This window comes from Hylobates moloch, unplaced genomic scaffold (assembly GCF_009828535.3).
Source record: "Hylobates moloch isolate HMO894 unplaced genomic scaffold, HMol_V3 SCAFFOLD_9, whole genome shotgun sequence".
Classification (NCBI taxonomy): domain Eukaryota; kingdom Metazoa; phylum Chordata; class Mammalia; order Primates; family Hylobatidae; genus Hylobates; species Hylobates moloch.
Window position 1 is genome coordinate 55,822,104 of NW_026652284.1, and position 16,869 is coordinate 55,838,972.

Consider the following 16,869-nt stretch of genomic DNA (forward strand, 5'->3'; position numbering starts at 1 on the left):
ATTACGAGAACAAAAAGCAGGAGTTAGGAGAAGGTTAGGATGGAGGTCAGAATCTTTGTGGTCAACTAGGGATAGTCAACAGAGATCTCTAGACATTGATGAGAAATTAAAGAAGGCATCAAGGTCTTTAAAAAGATTACTTTGAAAGAAAGAGATTCCTTCTCCCCTGAAATCTAGCTATTAAGACCAGAGGGGATGGGAGTGATACTGGATATAGATAACAAAACTTAAACAGTTAATAAATCCTTCTTTCCTTAATTTGAACACTGACTAGAACAGTAGTTTTAATCAACAATGTGGCATTAGCCTACTACTTTTGTGTTAGTAACAAGAGACACTTTTAAGTGTGTAAAAACATTTACTTGGCTAGGTAAGAAGCATACTCTTTATTTGCCCTAAATTTGTTTAATATATTACCATTACTTGAGAAATTGTATAACTTTGACCACTCTCCATATTATGGCTAAATTAGGAAGTTAGAAGGAAGATTGAGTATTGTATGAAGGTTTTAGATTTCATGTCCTTAAAACTACTTAAAATAAGTTCAATATTGATGAAAAAAGTTGAGAAAGTTAGAAATCTAATTACAAACGTTTGAAATATGTCCACATAAGTTGAGCTTTTCCTTTAGGTTGGAGTTTATCTGAATTCAGAGGTCAAGAATGATGAATAATAATAATTATTTTTTTTTTTGGAGATGGAATTATTATTTTTTAATAAAAATAATACATATTATTTTTTTTTTTGCTCTGTTGCCCAGGCTGGAGTGCAGTGGCGTGATCTGGGCTCACTGCAACCTCCGCCTCCCAGATTCACACCATTCTCCTGCCTTAGCCTCCCAAGTAGCTGGGATTACAGGTGCCCGCCACCACGCCCAGCTAATTTTTGTATTTTTAGTAGATACGAGGTTTCACCGTGTTGGCCAGGATTGTCTTGATCTCTTGACCTCATGATTTGCCTGCCTGGACCTCCCAAAGTGCTGGGATTACAGGCGTGAGCAACTGTGCCTGGCCTATTATTTATTAATTAATTTATTAATTTATTTTTTGAGACGGAGTCTTGTTCCATCTCCCAGGCTGGAGTGCAGTGGTGTGATCTCAGCTGAGTGCCAACCTCGGCCTCCTGGGTTCAAGCGATTCTCCTGCCTCAGCCTCCCGAGTAGCTGAGACTACAGGCACACACCACCACGCCTGGCTAATTTTTGTATTTTTTTTTTTTTTTTTTTGAGACGGAGTCTCACTCTGTCACCCAGGCTGGAGTGCAGTGGCGCAATCTTGGCTCACTGCAAGCTCCGCCTCCCAGATTCACGCCATTCTCCCGCCTCAGCCTCTCTGAGTAGCTGGGACTACAGGCGCCCACCACCACGCCCGGATAATTTTTTTTTTTTTTTGTATTTTTAGTAGAGACGGGGTTTCACCGTGGTCTCGATCTCCTGACCTCGTGACTGGCCCACCTCGGCCTCCCAAAGTGCTGGGATTACAAGCGTGAGCCACCGCGCCTGGCCTAATTTTTGTATTTTTAGTAGAGACAAACTTTCACCATATTGGCCAGGATGGTCTCAATCTCTTGACCTCGTGATCTCCCCGCCTGGGCCTCCCAAAGTGTTGGGATCACAGGGGTGAGCCACTGTGCCTGGCCAAATAATTATTTTTTAAAAAAAATATGGCTTAAGTTATTTATCTTTAAAAGGAAGCCAAATAGTACCCCTTTGTTGTTTATTAAAGGAAATATATGACAACATTATAGATGTCCTGTGAGCACGTGTGTATATGAGTCTATATAATTAAGAGAAAGATAGAACACGAGCCTATGCATGTTTATGTGCATGTGTGTATTTGTATTTATGTATGTGTGTGTGTTTGTGTGTGTGTAATGAAACTCTGTCTCTAGGCAAGGCCAGGTACAAAGGTCCATCATTTAAGTCTCAGAACTAAATAAACATGTGAGGTTATAATTATTTTATTGCGCTTTCTTATTTTATGACCCACTAATGGCTTATGGATCAGTTATATTGATAAGCACTGAAAACATACAGCTTCAGAGTTTTTTTTATTTTTTCATTTATTGTTTTTATTTTAAAGTGCCAAGAAGAAAATGCCCAGTTCCCAGCCTTATTTTTCATTTATAATAAACCAAAGAAGTACAATTTATATTATAGGGTAGAAACTAAAGTGTATGTAGGGTGTATATAACTGGCAATTTGGATGCGACAATAACGTACTTTCAATTTCTGATGAAAATTGTTGAACTTCATTTTTGAATTTAAAATTATATTTATTAAAAGAATTTTTTTTTATTATGAATTTGGGGCGTACACATGCAGGTTTGTTACATGGATATTCTGTGTAATGGTGAGATTTGGGCTTCTAGTGTACCCATCATTCAAATAGTGCATATTGCACCCAAAAGACCATTTTTCAACACTCACCTCCCTCCTGATCTCCAATTTTTTTGGAGTCTCCTGTGTCTATTGTTTCCATCTTTACATCCATGTCCATTGTTAATCTCCCACTTAAAAGTTAGAACATGTGGTATTTGATTTTCTGTTTCTAAGTTATTTCACTTGGGATAATGGCCTCCAGTTCCATATATACAGCTGCAAAATACATGATTTTATTCTTTCTTTATTGCTGTGTAGTATTCCATGGCATATATATACCACATTTTCTTTACCCAATCATTCATTGATGAACACTCGGGTTGATTCCATGACTTTGCTATTGTGAACAGTGCTGCAATAAATGTAAGAGTGCACCACCAACAGGGTAAAAGCATTCCCTTTTCTCCACACCCTTGCCAAAACTGTTGAACTTCTGCATTTGAGTGTATGTCTTGAAATCAACTATTCAATATCAGGTTAATGTTTCTTTTTGCACTTTTTACTATGGCAAAATTAACCCCGTTATGTCATTTAGCATTCGTGAGAAGATAATGTAATACAAACATAGTTTTTAAAATTTGTTGTTATTTTGTTTTTACATATACTGTAGATTATTTATGTCATATTTTATCAAGAATTGAGATGCTAGAAATTTCTGTCTGTGTAATTTCCTGTGGGAACTACCTGTAGCTTTCTGCCCAAAGAAAGAGGGGCGGGTAGGGCTATGCATGCCAGTTTAATCTTCCCACATTTGCCAGCCAGATAAATTCCTTTACTTGCCCTGGGGCAGGTGAATGAATGCGTGCAGTGAGGTCAGCAGTCAGCTCCAGCTGTACAGAAGGAAACATCAGGAGTGAGGAGTAAGTGTCTCCTCCCCTCCCAGTATTAACATTTCTAATATTCCTGGGTAGATTCAATTTGAAAACTAAGTATAAACATTTTGTTTAATGTAGTGCTTGATTATCTGTCTTATCTATTTTCAAGTAAAACTAAAAACTGAGTATTTAGCTTTATAATTATTTAGCTTCTCTCAAACTCTCAGTTTTATCAACATCTTGTCAATTTTAATTGATAGCACCTTTAGCAGAGTTTGTAGGAATGAAATAGAAGCATTTGCCAGTTTTGCTTCAGGAGTCTGAAATATTTTGTTTTTTTAAGATTATGTTGCAGTTAAAAAGAAAACCATTTGACTTGATATATGTGTATGTTCCCTGTGGTCAGAGCCTACCATTAAATTTTCTAAAGATTCTTAGGTTAATTTTTTAAACTGTGGACTTTTAGTGCCAAAATATTTATTAGAATCACACTATGGGGAATGAGAAATGTTAGACTTTATCAATATCGTTGTCTATTGGATCCTCTACATTTACAATCAGATTCTTCAAGTCTCATCATATGTACAGAAATTGAAGAACAGTTAATTTCTAGGTGACTAAATTTGGAAACACATGTAAAGAGAGCAGAAGGGCAATGGAAATTTATGCAAGAGAGAACTACCTATTTTCTGAATTTGTTAATATTTAAAATAGGATCCCTACCCAAACTAAATGAAACTAAAAATTCAGTTCCTGTTATTCTGCTAGACCTTGCATTTCTTTGTATTACTATATGCACCATTAAAAATATATATAAATATATATTTTAAAAAGTTCTCTGCTGGGCATGGTGGCTCACACCTGTAATCCCAGCACTTTGGGAGGCCAAGGTAGGCAGATCATCTGAGGTTGGGATTTTAAGACCAGTCTGACCGATATGGAGAAACCCCGTCTCTACTAAAAATACAAAATTAGCCGGGTATGGTGGCACATGCCTGTAATCCCAGCTGCTTGGAAGGCTGAGGCAGGAGAATCGCTTGAACCCAGGAGGCAGAGGTTGCAGTGAGCCGAGATCGTGCTATTGCACTCCAGCCTGGGCAACAAGAGCAAAACTCTGTTCAAAAAAAGAAAAAAGAAAAAAAGAAAAAAAATTATGATGCATTAGCTTACATAAATATACACTGAAATTTAGGCCAGGCGTGGTGGCTCACGCCTGTAATCCCAGCACGTTGGGAGGCCGAGGCAGGCGGATCGCCTGAGTTCAGGAGATGGAGACAAGCCTGGGCAACATGGCGGAACCCCGTATCTACAAAAAATGGAAAAAATTAGCCAGGGCGTGGTGGCGGGTGCCTGTGATCCCAGCTCCTTGATAGGTTGAGGTGAGAGGATCGCTTGAGCCCAGGAGGCCGACGCTGCAGTGAATTGAGATCCCACCACTGCACTCCAGCCTGAGTGACAACTGAAATTTAAATAGTATTAGGGACAAAAGGATTAATGAACACTGTTTAAAGGAATTCTGCATATTAGAATTCTGGAATACTTCCGCAGGCATTCTAAAGTCCTAAAACCTGTTGTTTTATGGATTCTAAATTTCAGTTTTTTGTATAGCGGATTTTCAAACAATTTTTTTTCTTTTACTGAAGACATTGAAATTCATGGCACAGGATCTTGTGACTCCACCCTGACAATTAAAGAAAGTGGCTTGTTAGACTCTTCAGTCCCAAAGTATAATGTGAAATGAGAATGTATATTGATATCAGATAAATTTAGGCTTTGAATCTTGGCTTTGTCAAGAGGTATGTATTCTTGCTCAAGCTAGTGTACCTTTTTGAGTCTTAGTTTGCTCATGTATAAAGCTGGAGATAGCTACGCATCTTTTTTTTTTTTTTTTTTTTTTTTGATGGAGTTTAGCTCTTGTTGCCCAGACTGGAGTGCAATCGCACGATCTGATCTTTGCTCACCACAACTTCCGCCTCCTGGGTTCAAGCAATTCTCCTGCCTCAGCCTCCCGAGTAGCTGGGATTGCAGGCACGTGCCACCATGCCTGGCTAATTTTGTATTTTTAGTAAAGACAGGGTTTCTCCATGTTGGTCAGGCTAGTCTCGAACTCCTGACCTCAGGTGATCCGCCCGCCTTGGCCTCCTGAAGTAATGGAATTACAGGCATGGCCACCCTGCTCGGCCGGCAACGCATAATTTTAAAGGGATATGAAAGGGCTTGAAAAATATCTGGCACAGAATTGGCCCTTGTTATTTGTTAAGCACAGTATTATTTCCAAGGGAACTCTCCCAAATCATCCCTGACCAAACTACCACCCTTATTAAGAGACAGATTGGCCTCTTAGATTATATAGCCCTTAGCTTTGCTCATGAATGGAGGCAAAGGATTCATTTATCCAAAGGAATAAAAAACAATTGCCCTTGAACTTAGTGGATTCGGGCACCTAAAAAATGGCCTGCATTTGGTACCAATCAAACCTTTTATTTCTTGCATATTTTGCAGATAATACGATTTTCAAATACAGGTTGTATGAAATCAAGTGAATCATCTTTAGGAGAAGACTGAGTTTTAGTAATCTAAGATTTTTAGTAATCAGATCTGGCAGAGCCCAGATTTGAACTGAGGAGACTGTCTTTAGAGCTATACACTTATTCAGGACATAGTAAATATTCAGAGATAAAACCAGTGTAGAAATTAATATCAGGGCTATATCATTAACAAGATTCTATCACTTGATTTGCATTTTTTTTTTTTTTTTGGTGTGTGTGTCTCTTATATAAAGAAATAGCTATGCTGTGAATGCCTACATATTTGTTGAACAAACATTTTTAAAATTAGAAACTGGATAACAAGAGAGAAAGAAAAATGTTCTGCATTTGTAAAACTACCATGGAGGTGAAGGAAGATTTTACAAGCTGAAAAATATGAAAAAAAAGAACATTTGTTTATCTTCTGTGGTATTGATAAATAATATATTTCCAGAAGATTATCCATCACATCAATGTTTTCAAGTTTATTTGTATCAATTTGAGGAAAGTAGTCTATCATGACACTTAATTGATTAGGATATACCATATTACCAAAAATAGCAAAAGCATATCACAAAGGTTTATGATTTATATAACAGGAAAAAAGTCCTTAACTTTTTTTTGATGTTATAGAAAAAAGTGTTATTTTTTGGAAAAATTCCCCCATACAATCTGAGAACAATATAATTCTTATTAAACGTATGCTTAATTGCCTATTAGATAATTTGCTTATTTATGTGCTATACCCGGTAACTTTTGGTTTATTAATCTAAATTTTAAAAAGTTCCTCAAGAATTAATAATAACACAAACGTTTAATAAAATTAACTGGAAAGTACATAATATCTAAGGTAAAATTAAATCAAACTTTGGGAAAAATCATTTCCCCTTCTTTGAGCAGCACACATTTTAATTGTATACATGCATAGCCATGGCAGAGCACCACATATTGAGTGCCTAAAGTGTCAAAGCTGGCAGCCCAGGCTGAATCCTGTAGCATGGCTGCACTCTGATAAGCGACTACAGGTCTTCTCTCTGATACTTAGTTTTAACTTTAAAAATAATTTTTATCAGTGAAACCAAGAGTGAATGATAAAGATAATAGCTAAAGTAAAACAAAATTCAGGCGGAGGTGAAGTAAGTCCAACTTTATTAATTTTTTGTATTGAAGTATGATACTGAAATAATATTTTACCATATTTTCCATGAACCTTGCCAGAAAATATATCTGAGATAATTATAGTGTTATGCATATTACTACAAAGGAAGTAAGGACTCTTCATTTTCAATCCTAATGACCTTGAACAAGTAACTTCGTTTCTCTGGATCTCATTTCTTTTTCTTTTTTTTTTTTTTGAAACGGAGTCTCGCCCAGGCTGGAATGCAGTGGCGTGATCTCGGCTCACTGCAACCTCCGCCTCCTGGATTCAAGTGATTCTCTTGCCTCAGCCTCCCGAGTAACTGGGACTACAGGCGTCAGCCACCACAGTCAGCTAATTTTTGTATTTTTTATTTTAGTGGAGACGGAGTTTCGCCATGTTGGGCAGGCTGGACTCGAACTCCTGGCTTCAGGTGATCCACCTGCCTCGGTATCCCAAGGAGCTAGGATTACAGGCGTGAGCCACTGGGCCTGACCGGATCTCATTTTCTCATCAGAGGATGGAATTAGATCACTGGTTTTCAAACAGTGCTCTGCAGAGTCCTACAGATTAGAAATGCTTTTTAGTCTCCCACACAATTCTGACTTTGCATTTTATCCATTAGTTGCATGCTTGGAATTTATTTAGATACTTCCATAAAGTAAAGGTTTGAAAAGCCCCTGGACTATATTACATCTGAAATTTCTTTACTTTTCACATTTTATGAGCCATTTATTTTTTGCCTAATTCCTATACTTGAGTCAGGCACAGGAATTACCATACAAATTTTGTGCTTTTCCACTTCTGGAACTGCCTTATACTCCAGACTTTTCATGGAATATCCATCTGCTCTTCTTACTAGTAGAAATTCCATTTGTTTCTCAAGGTCCAACTCTGGCTATCCCTGGGATGAATTGAATTATCAGCCAGGAAAAAACTTTCGTTCCCTGGAATTTTGAAAACAATAGATTAGTATCATTTTTGAGACACTCACCTGTTCTTTGTTCTGTTACAGTTGCTATGTACTTGATGAGTTTCTGTCATTCCTACAAGAGCTGGGCAAATCTGATAAGCATGAGCAGGGCGATGAATAGAAGATAATGGTGGGACCCCAGGGCACTTTCTAGGATGTACACATTTCATCAAGAGGGGGTGTCACAGCCTTAATGAGATTTCTGTACTGTCCACCGGGAAATTTAAGATCAACATGGCCAAATTCTATTTCAATAAAAATTGTGCATCTAAATTTTTAATGAAATTTTTGACATCTGAAAACTCATTTATAAAAATAAAAACGTAAAATGCCCAAACAAAAAAAAATGTGTAATGGCCACTTGTATACACTTGTATACACCTCTGGACTGCATACCCTGTGCCTGTCTTCATCCTCTAATATGAACATAATCTACTTGCACCTTTGTTCAGGAAAATTCTGTGAATTTTGTTGGAAATGTTCTATAGCCTTCGTGTATAAGCTTGAATAAAATCATGATATTGAATTTTTTAAAAATCTAGTGCAAACGACTGTCAAGAGCAATATCACAATATCCTCAAGAAAATCAAGTTGTGAAGTGGATCATCCTCAAATTTAAAATCTTTTGGTCTCACCCTCAAAATGTCCCCTACTTGAGGCTTTGCAGTATAAAGGCCTCCCTGAATAAAAATGAGATTAAGGAACATTTCACAATTCCTTAAGCAGCAGATAGATTAGCTAGTTGCCTAGAAAAAATTAAAAGTCTCATCTGGAAATTTGGGAGGATTTTAATGGGATCTCCTTGTATTGACCTTGAAAGATATAGTTTGTACTAAAAGCCTCTCCTCTCCTCTCCCCTCCCCTCCCTTCTGCTCCTCTTTTAGAAGAAGTCTCTCTCTGTCACCCAGGCTGGAAGTGCAGTGGCACAATCTTAGCTCACTGCAACCTCTGCCTCCCAGGTTCAAGCGATTCTCCTGCCTCAGCCTCCCGAGTAGCTGGGACTACAGGCTTGCGCCACCATGCTCAGCTAATTTTTGTATCTTTTTATAGAAATGGGGTTTCACCATTTTGCCCAGGCTGGTCTTGAACTCCTGACCTCAGGTGACCTGCCTGCCTTGGCCTCCCAAAGTGCTAGGATTACAGGTGTGAGCCACCGCACCCTGGCTGGTTTTTGTTTTGTTTTGTTTTGGATACTTTCCTGATCACCTTTTGATGTTTGTCACTAGAACACTGACAAGTTTATATTCTTTTAAATACCGCTTGCTGGTCATCATGCTTGCTTTTTCCTTATTAGGAATATATTTGAATTTTAACCTGTAAAAACAAAATTTGACGCAGTCATATCTTGATTCTATATCTAACAGCAGTAGTGTTTATAACATATTTACACCATTGTTTTATTATTGTTGGCTGAAGTAATTCCTAGTTAATTTTTCATTTTCTGGTTAAAATTGTAATCTAATTCCTTGTTCTGTTTATCACTAAATAACAGAGTATTCAGTAGTGACTGAATATTAGGAGGGACAATTGAACACTTTTAAAGTCAATGACATGTGAACTGAACATGCGCAGGTATCATAAAACAAAGTTTGAAATGATTTGTTTATAATAAAACAATAGCTCTTTAATGAGGAAATGGACAATTGCATGTTACATTTTGCTAAAATAAATATAAAATGAATTATATTTCTAAAAATATGAATGTTGCTATCTTAAAATATTTATTCATTTATTTCAAATAAGTCACTTAATTTTTTAAATTTTGTATTAATAAATTAGTCAAGGGATGGTTACTTTCTCTTTTCAATGCAAATGTAATTCCTTAAGTGGTTTTCATGGCCCAGGGAATGACTGCATTTCTCTGCATCTTTTCTCTTTAACAGGGCTATTAACATTAAGCAAGCAGAGGTGTTCTCTTGTTAAAAAGAAACAATCCACCCATTCCACCCAGAGAAGTTCTCTCTGGTGCTCGGCCCCTCCCTGCACTCACGTCTGCAGTGAGGCCATTTCTTTTCTCAGCTTTTGTTACACTGCCCCCTGCATCTCACCAAGTGGACTCGCAGTCTAAATTGCTCAGGTTTCTCATATTTTTTCCTCCCTAAAACGTAAACATACCATTGGTGCAACTCTTCTGTGAAGCTTAATGTCGTGTATTTAATGCTGGGCATAGGTAAATGAAAGGTCCACTCTCTTAAAACTGAGAGAAATTATTCATTTAAATAGAATGTATATAATACTTTAAAAACTGTGTATCTAATATCTCTTAAAAATTTATTATAATAACACTTATTAAGGATTAGACAAGGTGATATCTTAGCAAGTGTTATTAGTTATAGTTTCTTAGATATATTATCACTGTATTGATATGCCTCGATCAATAATAAACAGCACTGATATAAATGACCTTTTAGGACAGTTTGCTATACACATGGACACTTTCGCATAAAATACTTCATGAATTATCACAACTTTATTATTAGTAGTATTACAGATTCTAAAGTAAAGTTAAGGAATATTCAAGTTAGGGAACCCAAGTAGATGGCTGCTTTTCAGAACGTAAATTTTTATTGTTTTAATGAAAGAAAATTTGGCAAAATTGGCAACATATTTTCCTTTTGACCCAGTGTGTCATTAAGAAGAATTTTAAGTAAATTAGAATGTTTAGCTCAGCATTTCTTTAAATAGAAATTGTTAGAAACGAATCACATGACTAAATAGGAGAATGGCTAAGTATAGTATGGTCCATCTTCATGATGAGCAATAAACAGTCATTACGAATCATGTTTTCAGTAAAATGGGAAAATGCTCTCAGGTTAATAATAATTGAAAAGAGTGATATTTAGAAATGTATAGGGCTTCTGATTGCAATTGTGGAAACATATCTTTGAGTTCTGAGCCAGAGTACTCCAGTGCACAAGGCTTCTGCCCATCTCAAGGGCCTCCCTGGAATTCTCTTGGCCATCCTCTTTGCCTGGCTACTTCTTCAGGTTCCAGCTTAAGTGTTTCTTTCTCAGGAAAGCCTTTGCTGATCTGCAGGACCACTTCAGCCACATTATGTTCCCCAGTTACATGTTCTCATAAAACTCTAATTTTCCTTCATGGTATATATTATGATTATAATTAATCACCTTGTGGTATCTTTCAAATGTCTGTATTCCTCAATAGACTATCAGCTTCACTGAAGCAGTAACTGTGTCCTTGTTTACTCAATGCCTGTCCCAGTGACTGGGACATAGAATGAGCTCAGTAAACATTTGTTGAGGAAAAGAACAAATGAGTGAATTGCAAGGCACTCTCTGAGCACTTTTGACATAATTTCATTGAGACTCCACCAAAAACTTATGAAGTAGAAACCATATTTATTACATTTTATGGATAAGGAAACTAAATTGTAAAGGAAGAAAATTGGCCAGAGTTGTACAGTAAGCAGACAGCTCCAATGTAAACCTGACGTCTCTGAATGTTGTGCACAAGCTCTTAGCCACCAATTGTAAGTGGTTGTGCTGAATGTAACTAAGATAACTATATTTAAATGGTCAACTTTGTAGGTCAAATATGCAGAAATATTACAAATCTTTATATTAATTTGTTAATACATTTATAAGCATGTTAAATTCTGAAGAAAATATATAAAAATGGAAATGGTAGTAGAATTGCACTGGTTCTTATTTCTTTCACACAATTCTACATTTCCCAAATTCCCTATACCAAGTACTTATCATTTTCTATAAAAAGGAAGAAAACCATTAAAGCATGTTGGAGCTAGGTTTCGAGTGTAAATATTTTGACATCAAATTCCAAACAGTTTCCACTCATCAGAAGAGAAAAGTTGATCACTATCTTGTGAATTGGCATACAATTTACAATTAATTTTTCTGAATAACTTAACCCAAAATCAATGTCATAAATATATTTTAATAATGTTCAATGTAAAATTCTATGTAAAAAACTGCAGAATAGGTAGCTACATTAAGCCTGTACCATAGAAACTGTTAATTAAAGTTTTGAGCTGATTGACTATATTTCTTTCTATGTATACCTTTTATGCTTTTTGACATTTTCCTGTCACTAATACTGATTAGCAATCAAATTTATACCATCCAGTTTTAAAGATACCAAAAAAGCCCAGGATTGTCTGATCATTCTTTAACCCTTATTCCAGCACAGGACAAACAGTACAAAGGTCTCAAAAGTTTGGGACCTCAGATCCAGAGTGTTTTGAAACAATATTTATTCACTAAAATATGAACTAAGTTAAAGCAAAATATTTAATATTTAATATTGTTTTACCTCTGAATTTTCTTGTTTGAGTTTCACTGCCTTGTAATTTACAAACAAATATAAACGTACCTTATGATAGAGTTATTCTGTAAACTCCGTAATGCAAGAGTTCCAAAAAAAGAACATAATACAAGAGCTGCAAATATACATATTCGGGAATTCTTGACACTTTTTTCATCTAGTTTAAAAAATCATCTGAGAAAGAATGTAATGAATTCATTTAACTGTGAGTTACATATTAAATATTTTGTAGAGACACAAACTCTGAATAATTAACTCTGTTACTACTCAATAATTTAAGTGGAATGACCCTTGACAGTCTGTTTGTAATAACTAACAGTGCATTTTAATTATTTTTTTTAATTAGAAATGGCATCTCTAGAGTTTAAGATTCTTGGGAGCAAAATTGAACTTTTAAAATTGGTTAGTATAGAGGGTTATTTTTCTTAATGAAAATAGAGCTGATTTGCATTTTAAAAATCTGGGTACAATTTTTAAAATGATTATGTCAGTAATTTAACATTAGGCATATATTAGAGAGAATTATACCTTTTCTTTCTATCTCTTCATACCACTCTTCTGGTATATTAGAAACTAGATAGTATAAAAGTTAAATAATTGTAAGCCTGAAAAGTCGAAGATTTAGTGATTTTAAGAATCTGAGTTTGAAATTTCTGTCAAAAAATGTAAAGCTAATTTTATAAAAATGAAAGTTCAGTTTATAAGTTGGCAAGAATAAAACCTATCATAAAATTTACAAGCAGCTTTAGTAGTTATTAAATACTAGGTTTAATAAGCAGGAAACTTATCTTCCACGTTCACTGGCTGTTTATCTTATACTTGAACTCTTCCCTCATTTTATCCTTTTGAATAATACTGTACTAAAGCGAATCTCTGATTAATATTTAAATGTACACGGGGAGAAATGGGTAACCTAATCAGATAAAATAATTAACAAACCACCTCATTCTCATATCCCTGAATTCTTACAAGGAGACATATATTTTGATTACTACGATGTAATTCCCTTTGACCTCCTTTCAAATTCAAAGCTTATTAGATTTCACGATTGAACTGGCTCACTAACATTTAATTACAGTTCTTAAATATTTTCTGAATGTGTTCTTATGTCCTGGATTTTTCTAAATTCCACTTTTCTTCTCCCTTAGAGTAGCAAAAGTTAACTGGTAAGGATTATTTTCCTCTTCCAGACAATTTTGTGATAGAGTGCAAAGACAAATTCTTGTAGGCTAGGTAAAGTGCTTTTTTGGCAAATCAACAACAACAACAACATCAACAACAGCAAAAGCTATTTATGCAGTGGCGGAAAGTTGAGATAGGTCTTTATGTGTTAATGTAGAATGATATTCATGTTTTGATGGTTGAGCATTACAATTTTATTTGGGCCTAAAAATGTTATAGGTTTACGAAAAGAACATATATAATAGATGATAGATAGATAGACAGATATAAATTCTACATGTGCATTTGTATGTTTATATGTGTGTTTGTGAAATGCACATTTTGTATATACATATAGATTATATGTAAGAATTATAAATGGACAGATAATTGTCTATTTCTATATGTAATCTATCTACTTAATTTCTATTTTATTACAATCTCTATCTCTATATAGCAATTTGACATTGAAGGAAGAGGAAACTACTGACTTTTAAAATTCTTTTTTTTGAGATGGAGTCTCGCTCTCTCACCCAGGCTGGAGTGCAGCGGTGTGATCTTGGCTCACTGCAACCTCTACCTCATGGGTTCAAGCAAATTCTCCTGCCACAGCCTCCCGAGTAGCTGGGATTACAGATGCCTGCCACCATGCCCAGCTAATTTTTGTATTTTTAATAGAGATGGGATTTCACCATCATGGCCAGTCTGGTCTTGAACTCTTGACCTCGTGATCCACCTGCCTTGGCCTCCCAGTGGGCTGGGATTACAGGCGTGAGCCACTGTGCCCGGCTGACTTTTAAAATTCTAATTGACATATATTTTAAAGTTTACTATTATTTTTCATTTGCAATCAAAGCTTATGTAACTTTCATAATTAAAAACATGAAAAGGTAGTGATGAGCACTGCTATACTCTTTTCAAATAATGCATTTTATAAAATGATTTGATATATATATAATAAAGTTATAAAACTTGTTCAAAAAGTATTAATTAATTCATCAAAATTTAACTAGTTACATGTTTTTAAAGTACATGGTGTTTCAGAATAATTCTAAGCAGAGGTGCAAAGTTTAAGACAATTTTAAACTTATTAAGTGACTTAAAACATAAAAGAAATAAATGGAATTCTCAGGTTTCTGTGTAAGAAAACTAAAATATGTGGAGAATTTAGCAGTTTTTAAATTAATTTATAGTTTGAACAAAGCTTGTGAAAAGGATTCCAAAGTTAATTTTCATATAATAAACAGAATAAAATAATAATTTTGAAAAAAAAGATAAAAGCGAGAAGAAAAGGGAGAATAACCATATCAATGGCTAAATATTATAAGAATACAATGATGATGTTGGAACAGGAATAGACAAACAATATTTTAACAAATAGACTAAATGACCCTTTTCTGTATACAGAAAAATCCATCCTTCCAGGACAGGCAGGGAGATTGGGCCAGGAGCGCCTTTCCTCTACTCTCTGGCTCCAAAAAGAACTTTTCCATGCCCTATTTGAGAAAAGGGGCTGGGCACAAGCCTTGAACAATTTGCTAATCTTGTAATATCCAAATAAAATATGTTTCTGTGAGGATTGACATGTGGGTACAAAAGCATTTACTTAAAAAAAAAAAAAAAAAGGAAGTTAGATCTCCATCTTACACCATGGTCCCAAATAAATTCTAAATATATTAAACAGTTAAATAAAATATTGGGCTTTAATAACTGCATGAAAAATTTATTAACTCTCTTAAAAAAGAACTTTCTAGGTTTAAAATTATTCATTTATTCAAAAGCTATTGAAACCTCGTTTTCTCAGCTAGTAGGTATACAGTTTTAAGATAAAATAACTACTTTTCAAAGAGCTTAGAATCTAGCTGAAAGCACAACTCAAGTATTGACAATAACAATTGATCTTTATATTAGGGGAAGAATAGAAAGGGGAAAGACAGGAGCTGTAACCACGTAGGCAAACACGGAGGCAAGAGAAAACATGAGCTGAGAAGTTCATTAATATTGAAGGTTAGAGGGGAAGAGATGAGTGACAAAAAATGAAGCTGAAGACGAAGGCCAGAACTGAGTTTGAAGTGTCTTGTAATCCATGTGGAGGAATTTACGCTCTATCCTAAGAGCAGTGGAAAGCTATTGAAGAGTTTTGAGTGAATGATGTCATGAATGAATTTTAGAAAATTCAATTTTACTCACTTATAAGAAAGACGAACTGGAAGTGACTATAAGCCTGAGAGTCTAGTTAGGGAGACACACAAACAGAAAATTACAGAAATGTGTGCCAAGAGGGTGAGTTTAAGGTGTCATGGAGGATGACATACCCATAGGACTCCACTCATTTATAAGTCAGCTGAGGTCTGTAAGTAGAGAAATCAGAAGAGGATTGGCTGGAGCAAGCTGAGATATTTGTAGTTAGGCTTAGGGTCAAATTTCCCAGTTCTAGTGTGCTCTAGAGGGCTGGAACACATCCAAGGGAAGTGTAAGGGGAAGTTTTCACTGTGAAGAGCTAAGGACTGAGCCAACATGACAAAGAAGTAGAAGGTGGAAACCCCTGGGAGTCAAAGATTCATATTTGGTGTCCTGGATCCAAGATTTTACTGAAGAGACCACATGCCAAGAGGAGGTGTATATAAAGACTGGGGAGACTAACAGGAATTCTGCAATTAGGGTTGGGTGTGAGAAGCCTGAACATTCTGTTGCCTATTATATAGTGCATTATGGGACACATATATTTTAATAGGCATTGTCATGATTCATTTGGAAATCATGGCAAAGTAAGACTTTTAGATAAGGCTCATCAATGGAACTTTATCTTCTGTCTCTCATATACTGCATAATATGCCACATAATGATGTTCTGGACAACAAAACACAGTCACGTGATGTATAATGATGTTTTGGTCAACAGTGGACCACATATAAGGATGGTGGTCCATAGGATTATAATGGAGCCAAAAAGTTCCTATGGTTAATGATGTCATAGCTGTTATAATGTCATGGGGCAATGCATTATTCACGTTTGTGGTGATGCTGGTGTAAACAAACCTACTGCACTGCCAATCATATGGAAGTATTGCACATACAATTAGGTACAGTGCATAACACTTGGTATTAGTAATAAATGACTATGTTGCTGGTTTATGTATTTACTATATTTTTAATCCTTATTTTAGATTGTACTTCTACTTATTAAAGAAAAATTACCATAAAAGAGCCTCAGGCAGGTCCTTCAGGAGGTATTCCAGAGAAAGGCATTATTATCATAGGTGATGACAGCTCCATGCATGTTTTTGTCCCTTGAAAACCTTCCAATGGGACGAGATATGGGGGTGGAAGGCACTGATATTGATTATCCTAACCCTGTGTAGGCCTAGACTAAGGTGTGTGTATTTGTCTTAATATTTTAACAGAAGTTTATAAAGTAAAAAAAAAATAAAAATTAGAAATAGAAAATGTTTATAGAATATGGATATCAAGAAAAAATATTTTTGTACAGTTGACAATGTGTATATGTTTTAAGCTGGTATAAGAGTCAAAAAGTTCAAAAAACTTAAAGATGTAGAAAGTTAAAATGTTATA